This window comes from Neophocaena asiaeorientalis, unplaced genomic scaffold (assembly GCF_003031525.2).
Source record: "Neophocaena asiaeorientalis asiaeorientalis breed wild unplaced genomic scaffold, Neophocaena_asiaeorientalis_V1.1 scaffold30, whole genome shotgun sequence".
Classification (NCBI taxonomy): Eukaryota; Metazoa; Chordata; class Mammalia; order Artiodactyla; family Phocoenidae; genus Neophocaena; species Neophocaena asiaeorientalis.
The window spans coordinates 5,907,953-5,922,906 of NW_020174923.1; positions in this window are offsets into that span (position 1 = coordinate 5,907,953).

Below are 14,954 nucleotides of genomic sequence, written 5' to 3' on the forward strand. Positions count from 1 at the left end.
GAGCTGAGATTTGTGTTTTATTATTATGACCATACTTTATTGACTTTTAAGACAGTGTTTTTCAGACTTTAATATTTCCGGAATTGGGCTCCTTTTACAGTCACTGTCGCAATTTATTTGGCCGTGTTTTTTTCTTCTTGGTCCGTAAAATAACGGCTCACCTTATCATCGCTGGTGTCTCAGATTGTATGAAACATGGTGATAGCGTTTCACTCACGGCTTTCCTGTGAGGCCCTGCTGGTATTTAACCAACATTACAAACAGGGAGAAACGTTAATCCTCCTACCAGCTGAGGGAGGAAGAGAAAAAGCAGGAATGGCTTAATTAAATCATCACTGCCACTACCCCAACAATAGAATGTTCCATCTGGCACAGCCATCAATTTGGGGAGGGCTCAGCTGCCCAGGAGCTTCTTAGGTACCACTTTCTGGATACTTGCTATTCATATCTCGTCCCTGTATGGCCAAGGCTAGCCCCTGGCTTTTCGGTCAAGTTACCTCCATCGGCCTCTTCAGCTTCCCCACCTGCAGGCTTTCCTCTGTAACAACAAATCACGAGCATCCTTGGGGTGGTTCTTTACCCATTGGCTCTGTTCCCCCCATGCCATGGCCACCTGAAAATTCTGATGCCACTGTCGTGATATTCACTCACCACGAACCTTTCCAGTGCATCCAGTGGGTTCTGAGTAGCAAAGCCACAGGAACCAACCCTGGCTAACTTCTGCAGGAAGTGACTGCTTTGGAAAGAAAGCAGGAAGCTCGCAGAGTTTGATGGGAAGGATGGAGAACAAGGCTGGGGAAATAAAGAGGAACCAAAGAAAGGCAGGCGGGACAAAACAGCTGGGGCACTGCTGCATGGCCAGTACTTACCCCCCAGCCCCAGGACGCAGTGCTGGTGCTGTTGTAATGACGGCCCTCCTTTCCCCATGAGCCTGCATCCGTCACTCTCTCAACACTCAAGTTCCCTCTGAGAGCACTGCTTGCAATTGCTTGACCCCGGTCATGTGAGCTCACCTTACTTCTAGGGTGGAGAATGGAAAAGTTGGTCGCCTGCCAGCCACCAGGACTCACAATGGGGAATTCTTGTCCCTTAGGAAGGGACTACAGATGTTCTGGACAGCTAACAAATGGCCAGTGTTCACTACATTTGTTTTCACGAATGCTCGTGTTTTCAACACTAGGGATTGACTCAGAAGCCCAGCACTCAGAAATGTTTCCTGTGTGGTATCTTGTCTGCAATTCAGGCAAGCTAACCCCCGGGGGAGGAGAGACTTCTTATAGTTCCGCCTGGTGAGCCAAGGAGCCCCTTCCCATAGTCAGGGCTAGCAGAGACACGAGTCCTCTGCACCCCCTAGTCATCCTTCCTGAAAACGTAGAAACTATAGTGTTTTATTGAGACAGCTATGAAAAAAGATAGTCTAGGATCATGAATTACTGTATGTCAATAGTGATACCTAATGAAAACGATATTTAGAGAAATCAAGACACCTGTCTACTTTCTTAATTGAGTCCTAACTTATCAATCACAGTTAAGGCCAGTGGCTCTCCGAACAGCCCGGAACTTGTTCCAAATGCGAGTTCTTGGGCTCCTCCCCAAACCGGGTGAATCGGTCACTCAGAAGTGAAGCCCAGCAGTGTGTTTTAACAAGCCCTCCAGGTGAGTTTGATATTTGCTGAATTATGAGAAATGCCGGCTGTATCGTGACCTTGACTCCATTTCAGAATCACCTGAGGAGCTTTAAACTCTTCACTGCCTGGACCTTACCCCAAAGCAACTAAATCGCCTGGTGAGGGAAGAGACTTTTTTTTTCTTTCTTTTAAATTATCCTAGGTGACTCACGTACAGCCAGGGCTGAGGGACCCAGATGTAGCCCACGACTACGTAGAAGGTGTCTTAACTCAGGCTCCCTTCTGAACTTAGCTCCCTTTTGAAAGTAGGTGCTTGTCTCTACTACCTTGAGATTTTTTTGAAACTGTCACTGAGATTCTCCCCACCTTTGACTAGCACTTTCCCGCTAAGCTGATCCATATCAATAAAGGAAAACCCAACCCATCCGGGGACAACGGCAGCTGTAAGCAAGAGCAGAAAGTCACCATGTGCCTCCTTCCCAGCGTGGAATTCGGGGTGACCCTCTTTGCTTTCTCTAAAGGAGAGTTTTCATGGTCCATTTCGCAAACACGCCCTCTCCACCTCCTCTACTCCAAATCTCTGGGAATCAGAACAGCTGGATGTTGCTTGGGTGAAAGGCAGTTTTTATTGTTTAAAGTCCAGACCCTTCTCTATCCCAATTCAGGATCTTGTCTGCCTGTTGGCTTCTTTTCCTCTATTGCAAATGAGTTATATTTCCTTGCTGGGGAATACGGCCACAGGCAGCTTTAGGATTACCTCATTTTTCACAGACACCCAAGAGGAAAGATGGTGTCTATCACCCAGCCTTGGTATAGAAGATCCCCAGAAAGTCTTCTCATGGCTTCATCTTGGATAAAGAGCCAAGACTGGCTCACTCAGGGAGCTGGGTCCATGACCAGGTTGTAGGGAAGGGGCACTAGAAGACACATCCCAAATCTGTTACAGGTTGGTTAACCCTTTAACCCCTTCTATGTCGAGCCGTTTTCCATATTTGAGTCAATACATGTGTTTTCTGATGCAGACAGATGCTTCCTTTTAAAGGTCACATTTCCCAAAACTTTAACATGTATCACCGCACAGAAGGACCATTCAACAAGACCGTTTTAAGAGGACAGTGGAGGTTTTCCTCAATCCTAGTGCATCCAGAGAGGACACCAGGATGGGGAGGGGCTCAGAACCGTATAATCTGAGGAATTGTTGGAAACCAGGGCGTCTAATGCAGAGCGGAGAAGACTGGGAACGCTAGCTGCCTCTTGTTAATATTCAGAGTCCTCAGGTAAGAGAATGTTAACTTGTTCTGCATGGCTTCCCATGCAGAACTATCCCCTAACTGGCCACAGCGTGAGGTCCAGACACCTTAGCGTGGAGTCCAAGACCTGCATCCAGTTTTCAGAGCCTTCTCTGATGTCATCTCTGTGTTCCAAAGGAAGCCAGTGTCAAGGGAATACAGCATGAGACTCTTGTTAAAGGCGCAAGACAGACTTGATTCAGACAACTTCTCTAGTAGAAAGTGAGCTCAAATCCAGCTAAGACAAAGATGACTGAGGTTCTTAAAGGGAGAACAGAGAGGGGACAAAGGGGGCTATGGGGAAGCGAAAAGGCCCGTTTTGAATACGAATTTTGGCCATATGGCATTTTCTTGAGCAGAAACTCAACACGGGACCAGGAGTCACCCTATAGCCCAGCTAGAAGCCGGGCTGAAGTCTGGTCCAGTCCCTCAAGCACAGCGTTTGGGCAAGTCCTTGGTGCCCTGTGGGAGTTCATAGTTCACACCAGGCACAGGCAGCGAGGGGCCTGGGGGAGGGCAGGGAGGGCCTGGGAGTGTCATCTTTGCAGCAATGCCCGGCGTGGTGCCCAGTAGCGATATTCGGTGGATGGAAAAATGAATGTGTGCCCTCATGGTCTCTCAGCACCCACTCCGGGCACTCCTGCTGGCGCTGGATTCAACCAGTCTGGACAAATGGGTCAAAGTGTTTACAGTGAGCCCATACAGTGGTATTCTAGAGGCAAAGGGACACGATGCAAAGAACACGGGCTAGAGGGATTTCAGTCCTTGCTGGATCATACACATGCAGCTTTGAACAATTCATTAACCTCAGCTAGAGTTTGCGTTTTCTCAGCTCTAAGGTGGGAGTAATAATCAGGTCCAGCTGTTTGGGTTGATGGAAGAGTAAATGAGATTTCACACATGGGGCTCCTAGCCCGCCGCTCTAGGTGAGACGCTTAAGAAAACTTACTTCCTCTTTCCCCAAACGGTTGTCATCATTTTGTTCTGTTTTGTCCAAAAATGTGAGTCGATGTCCAAGTGTTTTGGAGGACAGAGTGAATGTTTCAGCTGCATGATGTCATTTATAATGAAAAACTCAATAAAGGGCTTCCTTGGTGGCGCAGTGGTTGAGAGTCCACCTGCCAATGCAGGGGACGCGGGTTCGTGCCCCGGTCCGGGAAGATCCCACATGCCGCGGAGCGGCTGGGCCCGTGAGCCATGGCCGCTGAGCCTGCGCGTCCGGAGGTGCTTCTTAAGGAAAGCATAACCCATCTAGGTTTCCTTAAGGAACAGCCCCAAAGCAATTTCAAGGTCCCTGGTCCTGGGGCTGAGGCTTTCACTCTTCTAAGTTTCTAGGGTGAGGGTAGAACCAAAGAAAGGTCTAGAATTATGGGTTGCTACAACATACGCAGAGGTAGACTTGATTTAGCTATGCTGGTACCTTGGACAGCCCCACTCAACAGACTCTTAACCTAGTCAATACTTCCAGATGCTGGCGTTACGGAGCTCACCTGAGTTGCTCCCACTCAGTCCGACATTCAGGTGCGGTGAGTCATCGAATCGTCCTGAACCAATTGTAGCAGTTCTGCTGGCTGAGCTGCCCAAGGTCCTGGCAATACGGGGGCTGAGCAGGTGATAGCTCCTGTGGGGTGACAGCCCACTGGCAGGACACAGGGTGTTCCCACCATGCCCCTCAAGGTCCTTGGGGCACCCTCATTAGCATATGGCCCCTTTCAACGCCCAACCTGCAGGTGGTGGCCATTCAATTTCCATTTTCCACAGAGGCTGTGCCCTAACTGGCTCCACTGAATTAGCAGGGCTCAAAGGGAGCGCTTCAGAGAGATCCCTCCTAGATGAACGTGTAAAATTTAATTACAGAAGCCTGGGCTATCGCAATGTTTAAAGCCATTTACAAAGCCTGGGAGCTACAGAGCCTTCCCACTCTTGTGCCTAGGGAGGGCAGGGCAGCCCTTACATCATTAGCCGCTGAGAAAAATCTCAGTTTGCATATTAAGGTCAGGAAATTATCCTTTCACTTTCCTCACTAAATGGCCAACGTATTCATCTTGTGGAGAGGGAGCAATTCTGAGGCTCCAGGAGGATGCAAAGACCTCCAGAAGTCATCGGTCCAGGTTCCCATCTCTAAGCGGCCCAACAGTCTAATTCAATTGCCACATAAAAGCCAAAGGTACAGGTGAGACACAAATCCCAGTCAGTAAGGAACTCCTAAATGAATAGGGAGACAGACATAAGCACCAATAAGTAAATGAAGGATAGAGGGGGAGATTAATGCAAGCCTTGGGGATATTCCTAGAAGGCTTCCCAGGGGAGGTGGCACTTCGGGGTTTTGAAGAATAAAGAGGAGTCATTCTTGCAAGTGAAGGAGTAGGTGGGCACGAGCCAATAAAGGACATTTCAGGCAGGACCCGGCTGGTTCTGCAATCTGTAGGAACAAAGTTTCTTCCATCCAACTTGCTTCTCTCTGGAAGATTCTCTCCTGCTTTGCTCTCTGTAGAGCTGGAGAACTGGTCAGCACCCATTCCCTAAAAACTTTAGGTTGTAAACTCCTTGATGGCTTCTTTTAGATTCCCAGCAGCATCTGAAAGGGCTGAGCCCATACCAGTGGAGCCCGTAATTGAACTTGAAAGCAGACGCTGGAGCCTTTAACGCCTGATTTTCAGGACCCTCTTCTGCGTGAGCCAACTCCTGCCCAAATTCAGAACCTTCGGAAGTATGACTTTTTTCCATCAGTTTAATCCTCACAGAATTAAGAGAGTGAGGTAGGGTAAGTGGATTTATGGTCTCAAATGAATTTCAAGAAGAATAGGAGCAATCTAGATTAAAGTCAAGTTTCCGAGAGAGGATTTGCTCTCTTTCAAGGAGAGTGTGAGCCCAGCCTGCCAGCAGCCACGGCAGCTCCTTCATGGGAATTTCAATGCTAGAAGCCGAGAGTCTGGAGCAAACATCTGGGGAATGCCACCACCTTTGAAGCTAATTCTGTGACAGCTCTTTCACCGTGGTACCTCGGGAGACCATACACGGCTTTTAATTACGAAAGTTCTTCTTTTTAGGCACTGCTCCGCTGGATGAGTCATCTATTTTTCCATGGCCCTGAGGTGGATAAATGAGGGCTCCAGGGGGTCAGGGATTTGCAGTAGTTGGTTAGAAAAAACTTAACAGCTGCCAGACCCTGAGCCCTGCGCCCGCGGCTTCACACACGTTTTTCTTTGATCTTAGAACCCCGCACCCGCCCCAGGTATTATTTGCTTTATTTTGTAGATGAGGAGACAGGCTCAGAGAGGTCAGGAAACTAGCTCAGGGTCACCCAGCTGGTGGGTGGAATTTAGTTTTATTTATTTATTTTTAAAATACATTTATTTTATTTTTGGCTGCGTTGGGTCTTCGTTGCTGCGCGCGGGCTTTCTCTAGTTGTGGCGAGCGGGGGCTACTCTTTGTTGCGGTGCGTGGACTTCTCATTGCGGTGGCTTCTCTTGTTGCGGAGCACGGGCTCTAGGCGTGCAGGCTTCAGTGGTTGTGGTGTGCGGTCTCAGTAGTTGTGGCTCACGGGCTCCAGAGCACAGGCTGTGTGGCGCACGCGTTTAGTTGCTCCATGGCATGTGGGATCCTCCAGGGCCAGGGCTAGAACCTGTGTCCTCTGCATTGGCAGGCGGGTTCTTAACCACTGCGCCACCAGGGTAGTCCCAGCTGGTGGGTGGAATTTAAACTCACATCTTCCGACCCCAAAGCCTGGTGGTTTCCCATCTGCCATCCCGATGCTCAGAGGCCGAGGAGAGGGAGGAGAGGAGCTGGATTCGGCTCCTCCGGGGAGTCCAGGTCTCTGGGAACTGACTGTCCACTGCTTCCCCGGCCTTCTGGAACATTCCTGGGGGTCTCCAGAAATGTGTTAGGTCTTCTCTTTGTCCGGAAGATATGGTCTTCCTCAGTTACTTCCTTATTACGGTGCTGTCAGGTGAACCTAGGGCCAGACCAGCGAGGGATTTTCTGTGTTAACCTAGAAGAGCTCACCTCTCTACTTCTCCCCCAGTGGGGGTCCCAGAGCCAGAGCCTGTAAACCCTGGGGCCTCTGCCTCCCCCCAGGGACCTCTGGGAATGTCTGGGGACATTTTGCATGTCACATTCCAGAAGGAGAGGTGCTAGTAGCATCTAGTGGGTGGAGGCCAGGGACGCTGCTAAACATCCCCCGAAGCACAGGACAGTCCCCACTGCAGAGAATTATCCAGCCCCAATGTCAACAGTGCCGTAGGTGAGAAGCTCTACTGTAAATGGGGACACGGGGAAGAGGACGGAGCCCCTTGATTTCAATGTCCTGGGCCTGTGGGGCCAGGCAGGACTGGCTCCGTAGCGACTTTCGTTGGGGGAGGGGCAGCAGTGTAAAATGAAAACGCAAAACCTCTTGTAAAACATGATTTAAAATTTCAAGACGACAACACCAGAGTGTTAAAGCAAGGAAGAGCCTGGCTAAGCGCGGGGCAGGTGTGAGCGCACGGGTGCCTCCCTGCCCCCCCCCCGGGAAGCCAGGATTGAGCTGCCTGCTTTCCCTGGGGGTCTCCGCCCGTGTCCCGTCCCTGGAACCCAGGCTGACTTTTGCCCTGATGTGCATGGCTCTTCCAGGTAGTTAAGGCCCAGACGGCAGAGAGGGCAGTGCCTGCTGAGAATCCAAACTGGCCGCTCCCCTTTCCTTGGAGGAGAAAAAAGTCACTTCTGCCTGGAGCAAGACAGAGGGGACAGCCCGGTAGGTGCTGAGTTGTCCCTAGTCTTACTGCTTCTTGGAAGGCACCAGGGATCAAGGTGTTGGGAGAGTTTTCCAATTCCAGAGCAATTAAGGGGAGCAGAAAAGAGAGAGAAAGGGAGGGAGTTGGGTGTGGGGAGGAAGAGACAGAGGAGGGGGGTCATGGGGAGAGAGAGATTTAGCTCCTTGGATCCTTATCTGATGCTGGGGACCCCTAGGGCTAAATCGTGTGGCCTCTCCCCTTCCTGTGATCTTTCATCAACAGAGGCTACCTGACCCCCACGTCAACCACGACTCTAGGAAAGGAGGGGACACAAACATGACTCAGCCCGAGGAGCAGGGACAGGCCACCTGGGTTCCCCACCAGAACCTGGGAGTCACCTTCTCTGCCTCCACTTACAGCCCTCGCCCAGCTCCCCCCAGCCCCGCAAAGAGCAATGTCCTGCTGTGTGCTCCAGCGATGCTACCTTCCTGTTGCTTCCTTTTTCTTACATGTTTCACAATGCTGCTATCCTGCTCTGTCCCGGGTGCTTTTGCAAACCACCTCCCATGCATCTAGGGAAGATGGTGCTGGGGGCCTGCAGAGGGGCTGCAGAGAGGCGAGGGGCCTGGATGAAATGAGTGCAATTTGTCGCTTATGGAACAGGTGAGGAGGACCCAAGGCACTGCTCCGCTGGATGAGTCATCTATTTTTCCATGGCCCTGAGGTGGATAAATGAGGGCTCCAGGGGGTCAGGGATTTGCAGTAGTTGGTTAGAAAAAACTTAACAGCTGCCAGACCCTGAGCCCTGCGCCCGCGGCTTCACACACGTTTTTCTTTGATCTTAGAACCCCGCACCCGCCCCAGGTATTATTTGCTTTATTTTGTAGATGAGGAGACAGGCTCAGAGAGGTCAGGAAACTAGCTCAGGGTCACCCAGCTGGTGGGTGGAATTTAGTTTTATTTATTTATTTTTAAAATACATTTATTTTATTTTTGGCTGCGTTGGGTCTTCGTTGCTGCGCGCGGGCTTTCTCTAGTTGTGGCGAGCGGGGGCTACTCTTTGTTGCGGTGCGTGGACTTCTCATTGCGGTGGCTTCTCTTGTTGCGGAGCACGGGCTCTAGGCGTGCAGGCTTCAGTGGTTGTGGTGTGCGGTCTCAGTAGTTATGGCTCACGGGCTCCAGAGCACAGGCTGTGTGGCGCACGGGTTTAGTTGCTCCATGGCATGTGGGATCCTCCAGGGCCAGGGCTAGAACCTGTGTCCTCTGCATTGGCAGGCGGATTCTTAACCACTGCGCCACCAGGGTAGTCCCAGCTGGTGGGTGGAATTTAAACTCACATCTTCCGACCCCAAAGCCTGGTGGTTTCCCATCTGCCATCCCGATGCTCAGAGGCCGAGGAGAGGGAGGAGAGGAGCTGGATTCGGCTCCTCCGGGGAGTCCAGGTCTCTGGGAACTGACTGTCCACTGCTTCCCCGGCCTTCTGGAACATTCCTGGGGGTCTCCAGAAATGTGTTAGGTCTTCTCTTTGTCCGGAAGATATGGTCTTCCTCAGTTACTTCCTTATTACGGTGCTGTCAGGTGAACCTAGGGCCAGACCAGCGAGGGATTTTCTGTGTTAACCTAGAAGAGCTCACCTCTCTACTTCTCCCCCAGTGGGGGTCCCAGAGCCAGAGCCTGTAAACCCTGGGGCCTCTGCCTCCCCCCAGGGACCTCTGGGAATGTCTGGGGACATTTTGCATGTCACATTCCAGAAGGAGAGGTGCTAGTAGCATCTAGTGGGTGGAGGCCAGGGACGCTGCTAAACATCCCCCGAAGCACAGGACAGTCCCCACTGCAGAGAATTATCCAGCCCCAATGTCAACAGTGCCGTAGGTGAGAAGCTCTACTGTAAATGGGGACACGGGGAAGAGGACGGAGCCCCTTGATTTCAATGTCCTGGGCCTGTGGGGCCAGGCAGGACTGGCTCCGTAGCGACTTTCGTTGGGGGAGGGGCAGCAGTGTAAAATGAAAACGCAAAACCTCTTGTAAAACATGATTTAAAATTTCAAGACGACAACACCAGAGTGTTAAAGCAAGGAAGAGCCTGGCTAAGCGCGGGGCAGGTGTGAGCGCACGGGTGCCTCCCTGCCCCCCCCCCGGGAAGCCAGGATTGAGCTGCCTGCTTTCCCTGGGGGTCTCCGCCCGTGTCCCGTCCCTGGAACCCAGGCTGACTTTTGCCCTGATGTGCATGGCTCTTCCAGGTAGTTAAGGCCCAGACGGCAGAGAGGGCAGTGCCTGCTGAGAATCCAAACTGGCCGCTCCCCTTTCCTTGGAGGAGAAAAAAGTCACTTCTGCCTGGAGCAAGACAGAGGGGACAGCCCGGTAGGTGCTGAGTTGTCCCTAGTCTTACTGCTTCTTGGAAGGCACCAGGGATCAAGGTGTTGGGAGAGTTTTCCAATTCCAGAGCAATTAAGGGGAGCAGAAAAGAGAGAGAAAGGGAGGGAGTTGGGTGTGGGGAGGAAGAGACAGAGGAGGGGGGTCATGGGGAGAGAGAGATTTAGCTCCTTGGATCCTTATCTGATGCTGGGGACCCCTAGGGCTAAATCGTGTGGCCTCTCCCCTTCCTGTGATCTTTCATCAACAGAGGCTACCTGACCCCCACGTCAACCACGACTCTAGGAAAGGAGGGGACACAAACATGACTCAGCCCGAGGAGCAGGGACAGGCCACCTGGGTTCCCCACCAGAACCTGGGAGTCACCTTCTCTGCCTCCACTTACAGCCCTCGCCCAGCTCCCCCCAGCCCCGCAAAGAGCAATGTCCTGCTGTGTGCTCCAGCGATGCTACCTTCCTGTTGCTTCCTTTTTCTTACATGTTTCACAATGCTGCTATCCTGCTCTGTCCCGGGTGCTTTTGCAAACCACCTCCCATGCATCTAGGGAAGATGGTGCTGGGGGCCTGCAGAGGGGCTGCAGAGAGGCGAGGGGCCTGGATGAAATGAGTGCAATTTGTCGCTTATGGAACAGGTGAGGAGGACCCTGCGTCCCATGCTAGCAGCGCACAGGCAGACAGCTGCAGAGGTGTCCCGAGGCTTGCCTCCTTTCTCAAGATCGGGACAGAAAGGGCTTGAGGAAGGCCCACCGGATAATGACCACAGGTCAGAGCCACCACTGGCCACAGCTCCTGCAGCCCAGGTCTACTGATGATCAAAACGGATACTGTAAACAATTAGATGCCTTCCGTTCTCAGATATTTATCTCAGGAGTTCCACTGGAGGCTAAGTTAAGAGCCTGGATCCTTGAGCCAGAAGCTGGGTTCAAATTTCATCTCTGCCACTTCCCAGCTCTAGAGCCTTAATCCTTCTGTGACTCAGCTTCCTTAAAATGTGGGCCCTACCTCATCAGGGTCGCTATAAATGGCTAAACTTCTGTAAAGTGCTTAGAATAGTATCAGGCATGAATAACGCTAGCAGGAGTGTTTGTTAAACAAATGAAATGGCCAGATATAACCCCCACGGCAACCCTCTAGGTAGGTTTTATTACAATCAGCATTTATATTTGAGGACACTTGAGCACAGAGAGGTTGAGACACATGGCCAGAGTCACACAGCTGGTCTGTGGCAGAGCTTGGATTCAAATCCAACAGTGCAGCCCAGAACCGAGACTTTGTGGATTGTGTCCTCCCTCTGAGATTAGGATGGAGGTTGAGTCCACAGGCGGGATACCAGCGTCAGGGCCAGAGGCTGGTTCTGCTTCCAGCCTGCCCACCAACTAGGTTTGGGTGTCGGTTTTCGTATCTGAAAGCAGGGTGGTTCCACTGATGCTGTAGGTGGCTCCTCTGGTGTCGTGGCTCTAAGAGGCCAGGTAGGCCCGGTTTCTGGTCCCATCCTGGTCCCAGGCCCGGCCTCAGGGACAAGGAAGGAGCCGGAGTTGGAGGGCGGCAGCTGTCCCAGCGCAGGGTGGACCAATGGTGGCTTTCTGGCCCGGCTCCCTGCACGTGCCAGCAGCCCAGCCAGGGCCTGGGCGACAAGACAGGCACAAAAAGGATCTGAAGCGGATCTAACCGTTACTCTGGTGCCTGCTAGCTCTTGTCAAGTTAATGGTTCCACCTGCTTCTCTCTGACATGACAGTCGGGATGCTTCTAGGCAATGGGGCTGGAGGAGGACCCAAGTCCTGGACTTGGCTCAGGGTGGGCCTCTCCCAGAACACCTGCCTGAACCTCCATCCCTGACTCCTTCACCTTCTCTGCGGGACCCAGTGAGGGTCGCAGGCTCGGAGGGGTCCTTCTGACGTCCTCTAGTTCCCATGAGGCCTTACTCTGGGCAGGCGTGGCGGGTGGGCAGGAGTCTCTGTCCCCCTCCTCTGTGGCCTCCTCCTTAAAGTGATTCAGGATAGAATCCCCGGGGGGACTCTGATGGTGCTTGGGGCAAGGTTGGGAAGGGAGTAGCCTGGAGCAGAACAGGCCCCAGTCCCAGGCCCTTGAGCTCCGCCCCGCACCCACCGGCTCTCTCCTCAGCCTTCCAGGCAGGCTGGGCTCTCCCCAGTCTGGTCTCCAGCTTCAGTTCAGCCCCGCCCTGTGCATCCCTCCCCTAGGACCCGCACGGGTACAGAGGGCCCGGACTTCAGACCAGCCCAGGGAAGTGTGCTGCGGGTCCGCGGGGCTGAGACAGATGAAAGCGAAGGTCACGGAATCCCCAACACCGTGCTCTGAATATGTTTCTCCGGCTCCGTCGTGGGCATCGTGGGCTGTTTTATTAAAGACCCCTGGGCCTCAGCCCAGACTTCTGGAAGCAGAATCTCTGAAGGGCAGGAATCTGATTCTTAAAAGGTTGTACAGGGTGTTGGCACCCACGTTAGAGCCCTGCTTCTCACCTGCGTGCACGTCAGCATCTTGCGGGAGTAGAAACAGCACCCGTGCCCGAGCCTCAACCCCGGACAAAGGAAATCAGCTTCCATGCTGGGCATCAGGCATCAATATTTTCAGAAAAATGATTAAAATGTGCAACCGGGGTTGAGAGCTATTGCTTCAGCATTTGAGACCCACCTGGATCCTACCCTGGAAAACAGGAAGCAGGAGTCCCGGGGTCAGCTGGGACCCTTCAGGTCAGATCTCCCAGGATCCAATCAACCACCCACTGCCGGGCCAGTTTAAAAGAGGAAAGGAGCTCTGGGAAATCATTGCTACTCCGCCAGCTGAGGAAGGGGCTTCAGGAAGTTGGAGATCAAGGCCTTCACCTGGACAGAGGCGATGGTCTGGAGGCATGTTTAATTGTCAAACTGGGGCAGGGTGCTACTGGCATCAGGTGGGTAGAGGCCAGGGTGCCACCAAACATCCTACAGTGGGCAGGACGGGCCTGCAACAAAGAATGATGCAGCCCCCAACATCCACAGTGCCAAGGCCATGGACCCCTGATGTCGAGAGGATGACGGAGGGGTGCTGGGGTGCTCGGATGGGAGGAGGCCTGAGCTCAGTGGGGTCCTGGCTGAGGAGGCTGAACATGGCCCTACGAGAGGGGAGGTTTCTGGAAGTCTCACAGTTGTGACCAAAGAATCAAAGCACGGGAAGGGGTCTGCAGGGATGAAGGGGCAAAGGGGAGAAGAAAGGCCAGTGGGGGAAAGGAAAAAGGAAAGCAAAGCGGGCTACAGTTAAAGGGGACTGGAAGGCTTTTTGCTAATGATCTGTGCATCAGGGCTTGTCCTGCCTTTCCTACCAGCACATCTGGAGGAAAGAGAAGCCACATCCTTGCCTTCAGGAGCCTCCGGGTTGGAAAAGGAATCAGTGGCCCAACAGGGAAGACAGGAGCCATACCCCAGCTGGCCGGGAGAGAGGTCCCCACGAGGGGTTGCCTGGGGAGGTTCCCAGTGGGGATGGAGGCTGGGACAAGGCTTAGAGGACGTGGCATTTAAGGAAGCACCTCTCTCTCAGGGGCCGCCCCTCCCTTGCACAACCCTGAGAGTAAGTGCCTCCTTAAATGCTGTGCCCAAGGGGTTCCCCTTTTGCTCCCCCCTCCCCCTGGAGTCTACTCTGAGTTGGGAGAGGGGGGTGGTTTCCTTTGTGTTTCCAGAAGTAAGAATAGCCTCCTCTTTGAGGTGCATCCGTTTTCCCCTCAACAGCCCTTGAATAAAATACACAAACAATGAACGAGACTCTGGGCAAAAATGACCTCCCCTAATGATCTGGCTCTCTCATGGCATCTTCACACCATCTTTCTCCCCTAACCTGCCCTCCCTGCCCCTTCTCAGTCTTAGCTGGTGGCTTTGCCTCTTTCTGGACTGAGTGCAACTTGTTAGGAACTTGGAAGGAGGAAGAGAAGACCCAGTGGGAGGAAGCCTGGGTGGTGAACCCCCCTCAACCTGTACCCATCCCTGGATGGTGCCCGGAACTCCAGCCCATCTAGACAGCCTCAGTGACAGTGCCTCTCAAAGGCAGGGTCTGGTAGTCCAGCCCACTACCTTCACCCCGCACCTGGCCGAGAATGGATGCCAGGTGGGTAGTCAGAAAACACGTGGGCTAACTCCTCGGGAGTTGCAGACTGAACCCCCAAGACAGCAGCTTCTCTCTGAGGTGTCTGTGGAGTGAAACGAGCCTCTGTCAAGCCACCTTTCAAGCAGGATGTCTGAAAAAATCCAAAGAGATGTTCCTTCCTGTGTACAGGGGAGGGGCTGTGGAAGTGGTCTGGTCTGGTCTTCCCAAGCCACCTGGACCGGAGCCGTTGAAGATGCTCCAGAGGTGCTGTACCCAGTGCGCTGATGACCTCGATTTCTTGGCTGTCTGCCTTCCCTGGCCCGTGCTGAGATGGAGGCGACTTGGAGCTGGATGAGGCGAGGCATCTGTAGGCGACACAGCGTCAGCTCCCAGAGACGCCCTCCCTCTGGAGCCTGGGCAGGGTAGAGCCACTTGGTGTCGTGAATGTCTGGCGCCTGGCACGCTGTGGCTGTTCCTCGGTTTTAAGGCGCCTGCCAGGAACAGAGGGAGGACTGGTGAGCCGAGGTGTAAGATTGCAACTGTGGTTCCATTTCTCCCACCTTCCTGCATCCTCACCCTTTGCGGCTTCTCTCATCCAGACATGGAATCTATCTCCCACCTGCATGCGTTTCCCAGGGCGGCTGTAAGAAATCATCGTAAACCGGGTGGCTTAAACAACAGAATTTCTTCTCTTATCGTTCTGGAGACCGGCGGTCCAAAGTCAAGGTACCAGCAGCGCCATGCTCCCTCCAAAGGCTCTAGGGGAGACTCTCTTCCCTGCTTCTGGTGGCTGCCATCAATGTCTGGCGTTCCTTGGCTTGGACCTTCCTCACTCCAGTCTTTGCCTCCAACTTCACGTGTCTTTCCCACCGTGTCTCTCT